We start from the raw sequence: 14700 nt of genomic DNA on the forward strand, positions 1-14700 counted from the left end.
ACTGACTTTGAAATCAGAGGACTTAGCTTTAAAATCCCAGTTATCCTACTTTCTGCCTAGGTGACCCTGGGTGAGTCACATCTCATCTTTAAGCTTCAGTTTCTCCCCCAATAAAATGGGGGTGGGGTGGGGAGAAGGAGTTGGATTAGATCATCTCTAAGAGCCTTCCTGCTTTCAGTCCTATGAAAATGAGCCCAATGACTGTTGTTCCTGCCGGGCTTGATCCTAGCCAGGGGCAGGGTTCTGTTCATTGATGCCCAGACTGGCACTGATGCCTGTCCCATCAAAGGAGGGGCACTTTCAGAGTCAGTTAAGAGCACTTTTGATTTTGCATGATGCTTGCTTTGGGGAACAGACGTCCCTTTGTAGATCTGCAGAGCTCCCCTGGCATGAGTCCAGCCAGTTGATGGAACATCTGGTAAGTGCTAGACCCTCCCCATACTGAGCCAGCCAAGCTTTTCAAGCAGAGATCAATGACCTCTTCTTGGCTAGTCCTTAACTGATTGTCTGGAGAAGTGTCTCACTGGGAGCAAGTCAGCAAGGCAGCCCTTGCTGCCTAGGATCCTACAATTCCTTTTTGCTTTGGAGAGATATGAAGGGTAGTGAGCAGAAGGGTGATGAATTGGGAGAGCAGAAAGAAACTTGCCCTTTGGGAAAACAGAATCTCAGTGGGGAATGCTTCCTCCTTCCCTCCTTCAGCATCATGGTCCTCATCTTTGGCAGAATCTGTTGTCTGGGTGTTCCTGGCTGAGGAGCAAACAGCTCCAGCCTGCCTGCCCCTTGCCATCAATTCTTTTCTTGCCCCCTTCCCAACATCGAAGGGGATTTTTATGGACGAAGAGCTGGGATTTAGAAGAGTAATGAATCTGATTCTGACATGCCCAGCCAACATTCCCCACAGCCCCACCAGGATTACTCTGTAGATTCTATGCAGGGCAAATTTTATGTCCTTAATTTGTTATGCACTGTCTTGTGTTGAAGAGAGTGAGCTGAGTTTATGAGGTGTAATAGACCTGGATAAAAAGGCTTTGTAATTACCTGCTCTGTACTTATGCATTATAATTCATGGGTTATGGTATCTATTTAACCTTCATCTTTAAAAAAAAATACAGTGGAACTCCTCTTAATCATCTCCCTCATAAATGGCGTGGCTTCTTAGATGGCACCTGTGCCAAAGACCAATTCCAATGCCATTGATTCCATGGCATTCAGAGGCCTTGCCTGGGCAGCTGCAGTTATCCAGATATTAACCCTCCCCTTGCTCTGCTGGAAGATAACAAGCGTGATATGGAGGGTTTCCTTCCTCCCTCCCTCTCTTTTTAGTCATATCTCCGCTAGCTGCTTATTCCCTCTTCCAAGCTTCTTCAAGATCCTTCTGCTCCCTCCACCCCATTTTTTCCACTCAAATTATACAACTCCTCCCTCCCTATCTCTTAAAGCCCAGTCTAAGCTCCACCTCTTCCATGAACCCTTCCTGGTTCACCTCTCATCTGAACTCTTCAAGCACTCACAAATAGAATCACATACTGAAACACCTGCTTGTATCCTGGCTTTTTTCTCTTAATTGCTTCATGCATGTTAGTCTTTTATTGTCATTCATGATTCTAAGTGTCTAAAGGACAGGAAGGCTTTCTCTCTTGTGACCCCAAAGAATCTTTGACAGGAATTAAGCCAGAGTAGAACTCCATAACCATTAGATGGGGATTAATTAATTAGATAGATTAATAGACTAATTTAGTGAACATTAATTTAGCCTGAAGCCTTGTACACCACAGGCACTCAACAACTGTTTGCTGGAGATGATAATTGGAGACATGGACTAAAGGCTGATGAAATATTTTTAACCAGGGATGGAAAATTCTTTAATTTGCCATTCTCTGCTCCATGGATGTGTAGTGTAATAGAAAGAGCACTCACTACAGCTTGGGTTAAGTCCCTGCTTTGACCTGTGGCCAATCACATCATATCTTCATGCCTCAATGTTTTCATCTAGAAAATGGGAACCAATCAATCAGAAGCATTTATTAAGTGCCTGTGCTCCAGGCACTGTGATATGGGCTGGGAATATAAAAACGCAAGCAAAAATAGTTCCTGCCTTCAGAATTTACATTTCTTATGCTACTTACCTCAATAGAAAAGTACCTTGTGAGCTATAGAGCACTACAAAAATCAAAAAATATTATTCCTTCCAACCAGAGTCATTCAGTAAGTTAGTGTGCCATGTTCAAAAAAGGGCACAGATGCTTGAAAGCCTGTTTCCCAATCAGCCTGGGGAACAATAGAAGGGGGCCCTGCCCAGCCCTCTGGATCCTGATGGAAGGCAGAGAACAGTCAGCTGATTCGTTTACTGCCAGGCAGTACAGAGTACAGATTGAAAGAACCCTACTGTTGCTGAGAATGAGCCCTCATTCTGATTTGGAGAGAAAGAGAGAGAGAGAGAGAGAGAGAGAGAGAGAGAGAGAGAGAGAGAGAGTTACACATGAGCAGGCATGGGCCTGCATGGGTATATGTATATGTGTACATGTGCTTTGAATTCTTGGATTTAGAGCTCAGCAGGGGTTGCCTGCAGGCTAGAAACTCTAGCACATTTTTCTCCCCAATTGGTCGCCTCTGCTGTGAGCTGTTTTGAAACATGCGGTTGTTATTGTTTTTTCATTTTACTCTGGGTTAAAATACTTGTCTGCCAGGAGCCTGCTTCCTTTCTCTACCGCCTGCCCAAGGACCCGATGTAACAGAAGGAGGCAGCTGGATGGGGGCGGATTGAGATGTATGTGTATGTTAGGGGAAGGAATGGCCAAGGAGCAGGATGGGAAGAGTGCCCATGGTTTACCCCATGAATGGGAGTGCTGGATGTGTTCAAGGGCTGGTGATAGGGATGATCTAGGCAGACATCACAACATTATTTGGTCCTGGTTGTAAGTGACTGCTATATCTTGAGTTCCTTTAATCTCTCTTGGAAAGCTCCTACATCTCAGATGCATTCTAGGGAAGAAGTATTATCATCATCATGAAGGTCAACTGACATTTACTGAATGTCTACTGTATGCATGATGCTCTACCAGGTTCTGAGAATACAGAGAGTTTAAAGAGAGTCTTAGGTCTCCAGGGGCCTCCAGTCTAATTGGGGGACAGGGCATAGAAAGAGAAAAAGGTAAATAACAAAACAAAGCAGTATGTACTAAGGACCTAATGAGGATGTAGTAATCAGAGCAGGGAAAGATCACTAAGACTGGTGCAGTGAGGGAAGGCTTCCTGCTAAAAGTGAGACTAGAACTGTACCATAAAATTGAGTTGAATTTATGTAGGTGGAGAGGAGGGAGGAAGATACTATTTTGGATTTTTCTGACTTCCAGTTTTTTCTTTCATAAACTGGAAAATTCATAAATTTTCTTTTAGAATCTTTTTCATAAATTTCATGAACTTGAAATTCTTCCAAAAACATAGCATAAAACTGATACATAATCGTACAAGGTTTTTATGATTCTTAAATGAAATGTTATGTAGTGTTACCTGGACTGTTTTGTTGATTGATTCCATGAAAACCACAGTTTGGGGTGGAATGATGTTATGGAGCACAGTTCTAAACGAAAAAGGCTCTAGTTGGCGAGAGTTTTGTGATTCTCTGGTAGGGTGTGGTTATAATATATTAACAGTGCTTTTGGGGAAAAAGAGGAAAAGGTTCCATATTTTATAGCAGCTCTTTTTGTAGAGGCAAAGAACAGGTACTAAAGGAGGTGCCCATCCATTGGGGAATGGATGAACAAATTATAGTATATGAATGGAAGGGAATACTGTTTTGTGGTTACAAATGATGAAGGGGACAGATTCATAGAAACCTGGGAAAATGGATTAAAATGAAATGAGCAGAACCAGGGGAACAACTGATGTGCTAATAATAACAAGGCAGGGAGAGGGGTGGGATTTGAAAGCCTTAAGAATTCTGAAGAATGTAATGAACATCTACAATTCCAGAAAACCAGTGATGAAGTGACCCACCCCCTGACAGAGAGGTGATGGACTCATGATGTAGATAAGAAATATATTTTTGGATATAACCTGTACAGGAATTTGTTTTGCTTGAGTACGCATGTTTGTTACAAGAGGGGGGTTTTGCTTGTTTTTTTTTTTCTTTTTCTTCTTTTCAGTGGGGTTGAGGCTGTGTGTGTGTGTGTGTGTGTGTGTGTGTGTGTGTGTGAGAGAGAGAGAGAGAGAGAGAGAGAGAGAGAGAGAGAGAGAGAGAGAGATCAAAAGGAATCATATAGATAAGAGAGCCTTGACTATGCCTGTATGTGAACATACTATAAAATCATAAACACACGTGAGGTATTATTCAGCAAAAACACAGCCAACTAGTCCCTGAGAGAAGCCAGGATTGTATTAGTATTTTTCAGAGGATATCTAGAACTTCTTCCTGTTGTTTTTTTCAAATTCTAAGTGGGGAAGAAGGACTCCTAAGGTTAAAGTCAAGTAACAGGATAAGACATCAGTACAGATAAATGGCTGTACACAGTATTACATAGCCAGTGCATCGGAGTTTTAAAATAAAATGCTATGTGAGATTTGTGAGATGAAGGTCATTACCACTTTGAACAGTGGGGGATCAGGGCAGGCTCCATGGAAGAGCTGGCTTTTTAGTGGGGCTATAAAAGGATGGTTAAGAATTAAGCAGTCAAACGGGAATAGGACATTTCTGGCATGGGGAATGATGTAGCAATGGCAAAAAAGGAGGGAAAAAATGCAGAGGTATTTTGGGACAACTAGGTGGTGTAATGGATAGAGTATTGGACTTGGAATCAGGATGACTCATCGTCATGAGTTCAAATCCAGCCTTTGGCATACTTATTAGCTGTGTGATCCTGGGTAAGTCACTTAACCCTGTTTGTTTCAGTTTCCTCATCTGTAAAATGAGCTAGAGAAGGAAATAGCAAGCTGCTTCAGTATCTTTGCCAAGAAAACCCCAAATGGGATCAAAAAGAGTCAGACATGACAGATTAATGAATAACAATAGATGGATTTGGGGAATAGGGAATGGTCCAGAAAAATCAATCACTGAGTGGAGTTATGTGAGATGGAGTTAGAAAGGTAATAATGATAATCATAACAATAATAATATTTAGCTTAATGGTTTCCAAAGTGCTTTCTCTATGTCCTCATTTTTCCTCACAAAAATCCTGAGAGTTGCTATTATTATCTTCCTTTTACTTGTGAGGAAACTGAAGTTGAGAGAGTTTAAGTGACTTGTCTTTCTGAGTCACACAGTTTGTAAGTGTTTGAACTAATGTCTTACTGACTCCAAGTCCATGCCCTATCTACTGTGCCACCAAGTTGACTCTGCTGGCATTATAGCACCAGATTGTGGAGAGACTTAAGTGCCAGGCAAATGAATCGGAGACTCTTGAAGTTAGAAAGGACCTCAGAGGCCATTAAGTCAAACCCACACCTGATCAATCATTCTTTTTACAGCAAATCCCATAAGTAGACATATAAGTCCCTGAAAACCACCCAGGGCTGCCCAGTTTTGCTTCCAGACATTTCTGTCAGGAAGTTTTTCATTTCATCAAGTCTATGTTTGTCCCTTTGCTCTCAAGCCTGCCCTGTGAAGTCACATAGAACAAAGAGAATCTCTCTTCCCTATGTCAGCCCTTGAAATACTTGAAGACGGCTATCATATGCTCCCCAAGTCTGCTTTTCTCTAGCCCTAGCATTCTTAGTTACTTTGAACTTTACTCAGTAGACAGTAGGGAAATGCTGAAGAATTCTGAGTAGAAGACAGACATAACCAGTTCTATACGTAAAACCAACAAATGGTTTATTTTAGAAGGTAAGCGGTTGCTTTTTGATTTTATTTTGGGAGCTATTCCTAAAAATGAGGGCTAGGCTTATCTTTTACAACTCCCGAAAGTGTCTAGTTTAGGTTCCTACAAATCCTCAATTTATTGGGTCTTAAACATTCCCAATTCCTGGCATTCTCAGGATAGAAGAAATTCTACATAAGTAAAATTTCCAGATGATGAAATCCCATAGTAAGTAGTTGTCATCATTGTATTAGTAGAGTAGTACTATCAGTACAAGTAGTAGCAGTAGTAGTAGTAGTAATAGAGTAGTAGTTGTAGTAGTAATGTTAATGACAACTTACATTTAGATGGTGTATTGTTTTACAAAATGCTTTCTTCACAATAATCCTGTGATGTGGCGAGTACAAGTATTACCAACCCTCCCCCCATTTTACACATGATGTTTAGGGAGCCAGTCCCTGGTGATATGGCTCATATTTGTTGAAGGCAGGATTAAATATTGAAACTTTCAATTTTAAAGGAAATTTTTCTGAATGCATTTTGTACTGTCTCAACTTGATAATATTGTACAAAATTTAGTTCAAATCATCTTTATGAAAATCACTTCTTTGTAATATGGTGATGCCCTCAGAGACTACTGAGGTACAGTGACCATCTTACCCCTCCAAAAAATGGCCCCAGTAGTCCCCAGCCCGTCATGCTGTAATTTTTCTTACTTCTTCTATCATCAATTCTATTGACTGTTACTGTCAGTTGTTTTGAAACCATTGCTTATTTAACACACAATTTGTGGGTGGGATCCTGATGGTAATTCAAGCTTCTTGGAATAAAATGCATGGGTTATAGGACGTCTGAAGACTTGTTTCCTCTTTTGTTGAGGATGTTGCACATCTGACCTCCAAATGAGTTGGTAACATGATTGTTTTTGCTATTTGACTGGCTGAAATGAGACTTCTTATGAGTGATCTGTGATTTTTTTTGTTGAGGCCTTACTTAAAGTAGATAGGAGGCATTTATTCCCCTCAGACCCTGATAGTGACAGCCAAGACCCTGAGCTTAAGAGCCTTGGCAATAGCATTGTCTGCCCAAACCATCAAATCTCCTTCTAGTCTAGGCCAGCCTCTGCAGATAACACTGAGGGGAGAAATCATTGTGGAGAAGGGGCCCAACTTCCTCATTACCAACAGTTGCTGACCAACTGCCACCAAGAAGCAGATTTATAAGTACAGGATCCTGGGAGTGAAAACACTCACCAATCCACCAGTCCTTATAGTCATCATCTGGGGAAGGGACCAGTCATCCCCACTGAATGGCAACCAGCAGGACAGGCAAGCCAGCCTAACTAAGGAGCAAGGCACCCTAAGTGAGAGACAGGATGCAGTATATACCAAGCAAATCAAACCCATCCCACCACCTTGACCATCATCTCCCCTCTGACCTTGATGAAGAAAACCAGAACAATGAACCCAAGAGCCTTGGGAATAGTGCTGCTTCCAGCCCAGTGTACATAGCCACCATCCCATAACCAACCGCTGTAGAGATGTAGCCTGGCAGCTGTTTCTGCAAGTGTGACAGCCTCAGCTTTTAAAGACCCAGAAAAGGCAGTCCTTGACACCCAAGTCCTTGGCACTGTCAAATGGTTCAACGTCAGAAACTGATAGGATTTTATCAGTGCAAACGCCATGAAAGAGGAGGCATCAACATCTGCTTTGCTCTTGCAGCCTAAAGACCATGGAGACCTTGAGAGTAAGGGCTGTGTTGGTACCCCCAGCATTTAGCTCTGTGCTTTGTCCATAGAAAAGGACATAATAATTGCTTCATTCACTAATTCTTAGGAGGATCCTGCCTAGAATTTAGAATCCTTAGGTTCTACTCTTTCCTCTTTGTTTACCTGAGTGACCTTGAATGAGTCACATCTCTTCATGCGCACACTGTCTCATCTATATAATGAGGATAAAATTACCTCCCTTGTCAATCTCCTAAAGATTCTAGGACGACAAAGTAAGATCACAGATGGGAATAGCTTCGAGAAGCTTAATGCACTCTATCAATAGAGGGAATTATCACTTCTCCCTGCTCATGACTGTCTGCAGAGTCAGAGCCTCAGGCATAGCCATCCATGCTGCGGCTTTTAGGGGACATGAGCAAGGAACCAGAGCAAGCGCCATTCATTTAAATCCATAATAAGAAATATGCTTGCACCATTGTTTTGGAATAGCCTTTTTCCCTGTAAGGGCTTTGGTCTGTCAGGGTTTATTGTTTGCTGTCATTATCTTGTAATGGAGGAAGACACTGCTGGATCTCTGATCTGACCCTGGAACATGAGGACAGGGTTGGCTTTTACACACACACACACACACACACACACACACACACACACATACATACATACAATATATGTGCATATATATAATATATATTTTAATAAAAGGCTTATGTGAAAGGAAGATGTGATGAGAAAAAAGGGGGTCAAGACCTGCTTTAGCTCCCTCAGCTGGGTGAAAGTCTGGCCTAATTAGATAATGGCCCCAACCTAGTCATTCCTTTGTCCTTTTCTGGGTTTTCCTCATTGGCCTGTAAATAACTTAATATAATGAGGTCGTGCTTTTTGTCTCCTCGTGTGTCATATGTGGATTTCTGTCACCAAGCCATGTTGGTAGGGTAGGAATGAAACAGACATCTGAAGCCATAGTCATACTTGGAAGCACACTGTATTAGAGGTTACTTTAGTGTAAAATGCAATTTGCATGCAAGTGGATTCCAGAGCTCATTTCTATTGCCTCATCATCTTCCTCAGTCAACCAGAAACGGTTAGGCCATCTAAAAAAATATGAAGTCTCAAACAGTGTGACATCAATGGAAAAAAAAAACAAACAAACCAAAACATAAGACTGGGAAGCTAGGTGGTGTAGTGGATAGAACGCCAGGTCTGCAGTCCAGATGATCTGAGTTCAAATCCAGCCTCACACACTTACTAGCTGTGTGACCCTGGGCAAGTCACTTAACCCTGTTTGCCTCAGTTTGTCGATCTGTAAAATGAACTGAAGAAGGAAATGGCAAACCACTCCAGTATCTTTGCCAAGAAAACCCCCAAAAGGGTCACAAAGAGTCTGATATGTAACATAACATAACATAACATATGTTATGTAACATAACATGATATGTGACATAACAGTAACATAACAACAACAATAAGAACATGTTCCAGGCACTGTGCTAAGTACATTGCAAATATTATCTATCCTCAGAACAACCATGAGAGAAAGGTAGGTTTTATTATTATCCCCATTTTACAGATGAGGAAACTGTGGCAAACAGAGGTTAAATGACTTTCCCAGGTCACAGAGCTAGGAAGTGTCTACGGCTAGATCCAAACTCAGGTCTCCCTGACTCCAAGTCCTGGGCTCTCCCCACTGTGCCACCCATCCATCAGCTGCCCTTCAATGGGAGCTGCCTGTACGGATTAAATTATAGATCCAGCTTCCAAAGTGGGAAGAGGTTTAACAGAGGAGTATGGACCAAGAAGTTGGATGTTATGGCTTCTAACTATCATCGACTAGTTCTTAGACTTCAGTCAAGTCATTTTTCTTTTTTCTTTTTTTGACTTGTTTCTTCACTTGTAAAGTCAAGCAGTTTAGATAGATAATTTCTAAGTTTCCTTCTGGTTCTTTTATTCCTCAAAGAAGGTAAGGAATCGGAAGTTACGGAACCTTGATACACACGGATAAAGTGAATTTGTATTCCATTATATTAATGGAAGAAGTTACTAGAGCCTGTACTAGAGCCTGTAAGGATTCCTAATCTCTATCCATCAATCTCCCCACCCCCTTATCTAAAGGTGTAAATAGCAAAAGAAAACCCTGTCAAAGTAAACCGCAGTGCTCCACAGGATCCAGGAAAAATGCAAGCCTGATTGGCAACTGCTTTATCCTCTAGTTTTGACAAGGATGTCTCATTCCTGGGCTGTCTGTTTTTTTCTGGACTTTGGCTACACGAACTTTTTGCAAGAGCTAACTTATCTCCCCCTAGTGGTGACAAGTGGAAGGGAGTGGGTTTTCATATTTTCGCCTCCTGGTTTGAGGTACCAAGGGGCACTCTCAACCTGGCATTGGCTTTCCATTAATATGCTCTTCAGTAGCAGCGGGAGAGGTGTTTAGTTCCTGGTGTCTAGATGCGATGAACTGATTGCTCACAGATACAAGACCCCTTGATCATAGCTTGGTGAGAGTTGATTCCATTTAGAAGGATAAAAGTCTTCATTTGTTAGAGATTGAAAACAAGATAAAGCTGGTGGGTAGATAATCCAGTACTCTGAGGAAAAGCTATAAATAACTAATTCATTGACTTAATATGGCTTCTCTTGGTGGAAATTAAAGCCTGCTTTATCAGCAGTAACAGCCAGAGAAGAAACTGGGATAAGGTGATAGTTGGTCTCTGTTTTTTTCCTCCCTCCCAGCTGCTGGCTAGAGAGGAGATTATTTAAATATCTAGATGTGATTAAATGGAATTCAGGTAAACAGCTGAAGGATTTATATAGGATTTTTTTAATTGGCAAGGCAGTATCTTAGACTAAAGATAACAGAATGTAGAGCTAATATTAGAAGTATAGGTACTGAAGAAACCAACCTCTTTGTTATTTGAATACTTGAAATTGACTGATTGTAGGGTGATGCCTGTTCAATAGGATTCAGAGAGAAGGATAGAGGACAAGGGCTTGGAGGGGAAACCTTGGAGGTTATCCAATCCAATATCTTCATTTTTCGTATGGAAAACTGAGGCCTAGAGGTGAAGTGATTTGTGGGCTGGGTGGTAATGGTTAGGTCTACTTGGACTTGGTTTCAGTAACTTTATCCATTGTTTAATAGATAGATGTCCACTTGGAAGGACATGATGCGCCATAACTGCCATTTTTATGGATCACAGAATCATAGGATTATAGATCTACAATTGGAAAGAACTTCAGAGGCCATCTAGTCTTCCTCCCTCTTATTTATAGATAACAAAACTGAGGCCTAGGAAATTAAGTGACTTATCTAAGGTCACTCAGGCAATGTAGCAGGATGCTATGGATAACATGCTTATCAGATTTGCCAGTGGCATCAAGATGAGTAGAATAATAAATGTCTTGGATGAGAGATTCAGAATCCCCTTCCCCCCAAAAAATCTTAAGAGTAGATCAAGTGTGATATTGAAAAATTGTAGGTTAAAAATATTAACAGTCCTAGTAGGATTATCTGCCCCTAGTATAATCTCCTCTTTCCATCTCCTGCCCCCTCCATCATCTGAACACTGCACTCTGTCTTCGCTTAGACATTTGGAGTACTTTATCAGGTCTGGACATCACATGAGATTGAGAAATAGAGGAACGTTAGTTACAAGGAAGGAGACTTTCTTGATGAGGGGAATTGAAACCCTGTCATATGAAGATCTGTTGAATGAAACAAATACTTAACTTGAGAGGCAGAAGACTTAGCAGGGACAAGCTAACTGATGATCTCTGGGGGCTTGAGAGCTGTTTTCAAAAATATAAAGAGTAAGAAAAAGAAAGACGAGGTATGTTTTACGCCATCCCTAAAGACAGAACCAGGCCTATGAGTGGAAATTTCCTCACTTCCTTAAAATTTTTCAAAAATGGGACGGGTCAGACTTAGGAGGAAGTGAGTTCGGAATGTCAGTGAAGGTCTGTAAGTGGAAGATGAATGGCAGTTTTCATGGATGAGGTAAAAGGGATTTGTTCCTGCCCACAATGTGGCAGCACTAGGTGTACCAAGTCAGATAGAATGAGGGGGTGCTGGTGAAGCGAGAAACTCATGCTTCTCTGACCTAAAAGACGGAGCATCCCTGATGGTCACTTGAATCACCAAATGTCAGAGTTGAACAGTCCCTGAAACATGTTTTTCAGTTGTTTTGGTTTTGTCTGACTCTTCATGACTCCATTTGGGGTTTTCTTGGCAAAGATACTGGGGTGGTTTGCCATTTCCTTCTCTAGCTCATTTTACAGAAGAGGAAACTAGGGCAAACAGGGTTAAGTGACTTGTCCAGCTAATAAGTGTCTGAGGTCAGATTTGAACTCAGGTCTTCCTGACTCCAGGCCCTGCACTCTGTCCACTGGCGGCCCTGCCTGACACATTGTAGGTGCTATATAAATGCTAGCTATTATTGTTGTTGTTATTATTCTTTATGATTATTATTATTAAACTTCTTTGGGGTTCTTTAGTGTCTTGGTGTCCTTCTCTCCTGCTACCTGATTCTTCCCTATGCTTAGGAACAACAGAGCCAGGCAGTGACAGCCCTTTCATCCTTCTGGTCAGGCTGGCCAAGTGTGGCCGCTAGACCCAAAAGGGTGAGCGTCCTTCCTAGCGGTTCACCCACCCAGATGGGTGGGGCTCCTTTTTAAGTCATTGCTAGAATCAGGAAACCCTCTCAGCTCCCCAAGACAACTGGGCACCAGTCCACCAAGGAATGAAGATGAAGAAGATGAAGGAAAGCTGACAAGTCTATTCCTGATAGCCCTCAGAAACTTTCAGATGGAGCTGAAGTAGCTGATAAAGACAGCAATGACTCCCCAGCTCCTTTCAACCCGTCTCAAAGTTCATATCAAAACTATTAAAACATCCTGTGGGAATATCACAAGAACAGTGACATATATGGCCCCTCAGACCCTGATCCTCCTACTTCTCTCCCCCCACCTGAAAGGGCCCTCCCAGCTGAGACTGGCATCCCAAAGATCCCCAAAGCAGCAAGTACCCAGCTAGGGGATGGCACAGAGCTGAAGGGCACTGCTATGCTGATGGTAGCAAATATGCCCCATAAAACCATAGTCCTGCCAGCTTCAGTCACCTCCAAGGCAGTGGCCAAAAATGTCCTTGGCTTGGCATCTCAGACCCTGCCCAAACCTGAGTGGAGGGTGGCACAGGATCGGGGTCCAGAGGGTCAAAGGTGCCTCCATGGCCATGCGGCAGCCCCTCGAGGTCCATCAGGGCTGGGGGCCCAATGATCTCCTGTACCCAGTCTGGGCTGCTGGAGGCTTTCAACAAGGTCCTCAACAGCAAGAATTTGCCGTTGGCTCGATCGACCCAATCTGTGCCGGCCAAGGTGCATGGGGTGGCTCTGCCTCCTTTTGGGTACCAGTTTCAGGAATGTGAGGATGCCTTGTCCCTGGAGGAGAGCCTCGTGATACATTATGACCGCTGCAGCATGCAGATTGAGGTCACCTGTAACCACTGTGGCCGCCGACTCGTCTTCTTCTAGAGTGCAGCCTCCTACTCCATGCCCGAGCACAAGGACTTGCAGTGCTCGAATCACTTAAAGCGGCTCGAGGCTCAGGGTGGCCACGCCCTCCACCCCTTCCCCATTGCTTCCCACCCCTCGCTACTATAGCCAGAGGGGAATGGGCTGCCGAAGCCAAGGTGTTGCCCCTGTCCGCCAAGCTGCACCTGATACTACCCCTGCTTACACCTGCTTTCCCCGACTCGGTGTAAGGCACAGTGACGAGGAAGGCTGGAATGGTCACTCACCTCCAGCAGGCCGGACCCTCCGCTCCTGGGGTCTCCTGAAGCGTGTATCCACCTTGTCGCGTTACGCTTCCCAGGCACTGCAGTCTGGGCACGCACCCACCCGCACCCGCACCAGCGCCCGCGCCCGCGCAAGAGCGGCCCCGCACCCCTCCTTCACATCTGCCCCGAGGATGGGAGAAACTTCTTGCCTGCCAGCTTCGAAGTCCATACTCAGAAGCCAGCCTCCATTTCTCCCGTTGTGTTGGATACAGGTGCCCACGCTGTTCAGTAGTGTTTGGTGGAGTGGACTCCATTATGTCACATATTCAGGCTTCACGATGCAAAGTTTTTCGTAAGTGCCCGGTTTGGCCCATGGGCTTCTAGTCTGCACCAAGAGCTCCTGCTTATCTCCACACCCAGCACGTGGATGCAGCTCCCAGCAAGCCAAGATGACCCACAAATGCGCCATGCCCAAGGCAGTCTCAGCTTCTCCTCTCCTTTTCTCTCCTCGATTTTGACCGGCATCTGCTGCCCCAGCTTATCAGTGTCTTCAAGCCCACCCTGCCCTTTACTTTTTGCTGGGAACACAAATACAAGCAAAAAGAAAAACAGCTCTTGTACTCAAGAAGCTTACATTTGAATGGAGAAGATTGTGTTGAAAGGAAACTGAAAAGGGAGAGGGAAGAAGGCACTGGATTGGGGTGGATTTTGATGGTGTTCAGAGGAGTGCAGCTGGGTGAGGAATGAAGCAGTAGCTTGCCTGGGCACCCTCCTTAAATGGAGGTTCTGGGAAGAGTCATCCTGATCAGAGGGAGGGGCACCAGGGGTAGAGGACACAGCTGAGGAGGGAGTTCCAGGACTGAAGTGATATTCCAGCATGAAGAGATTTCTGGGACAGGACAGAGAAGTCCAGAGGTGTACACCCTAGATGGACACAACCATAATAACACACCCTAATTCATTAAGCACTGATTCCTTAAGTACTCCACTAAGGATACTTCCTGTCAACTTGATGTTGAACCATTAATGATTACTTTCTGGGTTCATCTGTTCAATAAGTCCTAAAAATCACCTAACTGGACTTTGATTTAGTCCATGTATTTCCTTCACGATCATAAGAATAGCACAAGACCACATTTTCAAGTGTTTTTGTTAAAATCTTGGCAAGCAATATTCATGGCATTCTACTGATCTACCTATCAGTCTCCTAATTCATAAAAAAAGGAAATGAGGTTAGTATGGTATGACTTGTGGTTGATGAAGTCAGGTTTTTACAACCCGTGCTTTTTTCTCAGACATTCATCTTAATAATGCATTCTAAAATTGAGCTAGGAATTGAAATCAAAATCCCTGACCTATAGTCCACAAACTCTCTCTCTCTCTCTCTCTCTCTCTCTCTCTCTCTCTCT

General features: G+C 43.3%; 1 protein-coding gene and 1 pseudogene across 1 annotated transcript in view; both read left to right on the forward strand.

Annotated features, from left to right (window-relative positions):
* PRKCE (protein kinase C epsilon) overlaps positions 1-14700 on the forward strand; it is a 657089-nt gene that overhangs the window by 247687 nt on the left and 394702 nt on the right. The window lies entirely within an intron of this gene.
* On the forward strand, positions 11464-14038 carry LOC138148964 (zinc finger protein 687-like; annotated as a pseudogene).

This window comes from Petaurus breviceps, unplaced genomic scaffold (genome assembly GCF_028583685.1).
Source record: "Petaurus breviceps papuanus isolate PSGF00001 unplaced genomic scaffold, PetGlider_PUasm1.0 90842, whole genome shotgun sequence".
NCBI lineage: Eukaryota > Metazoa > Chordata > Mammalia > Diprotodontia > Petauridae > Petaurus > Petaurus breviceps.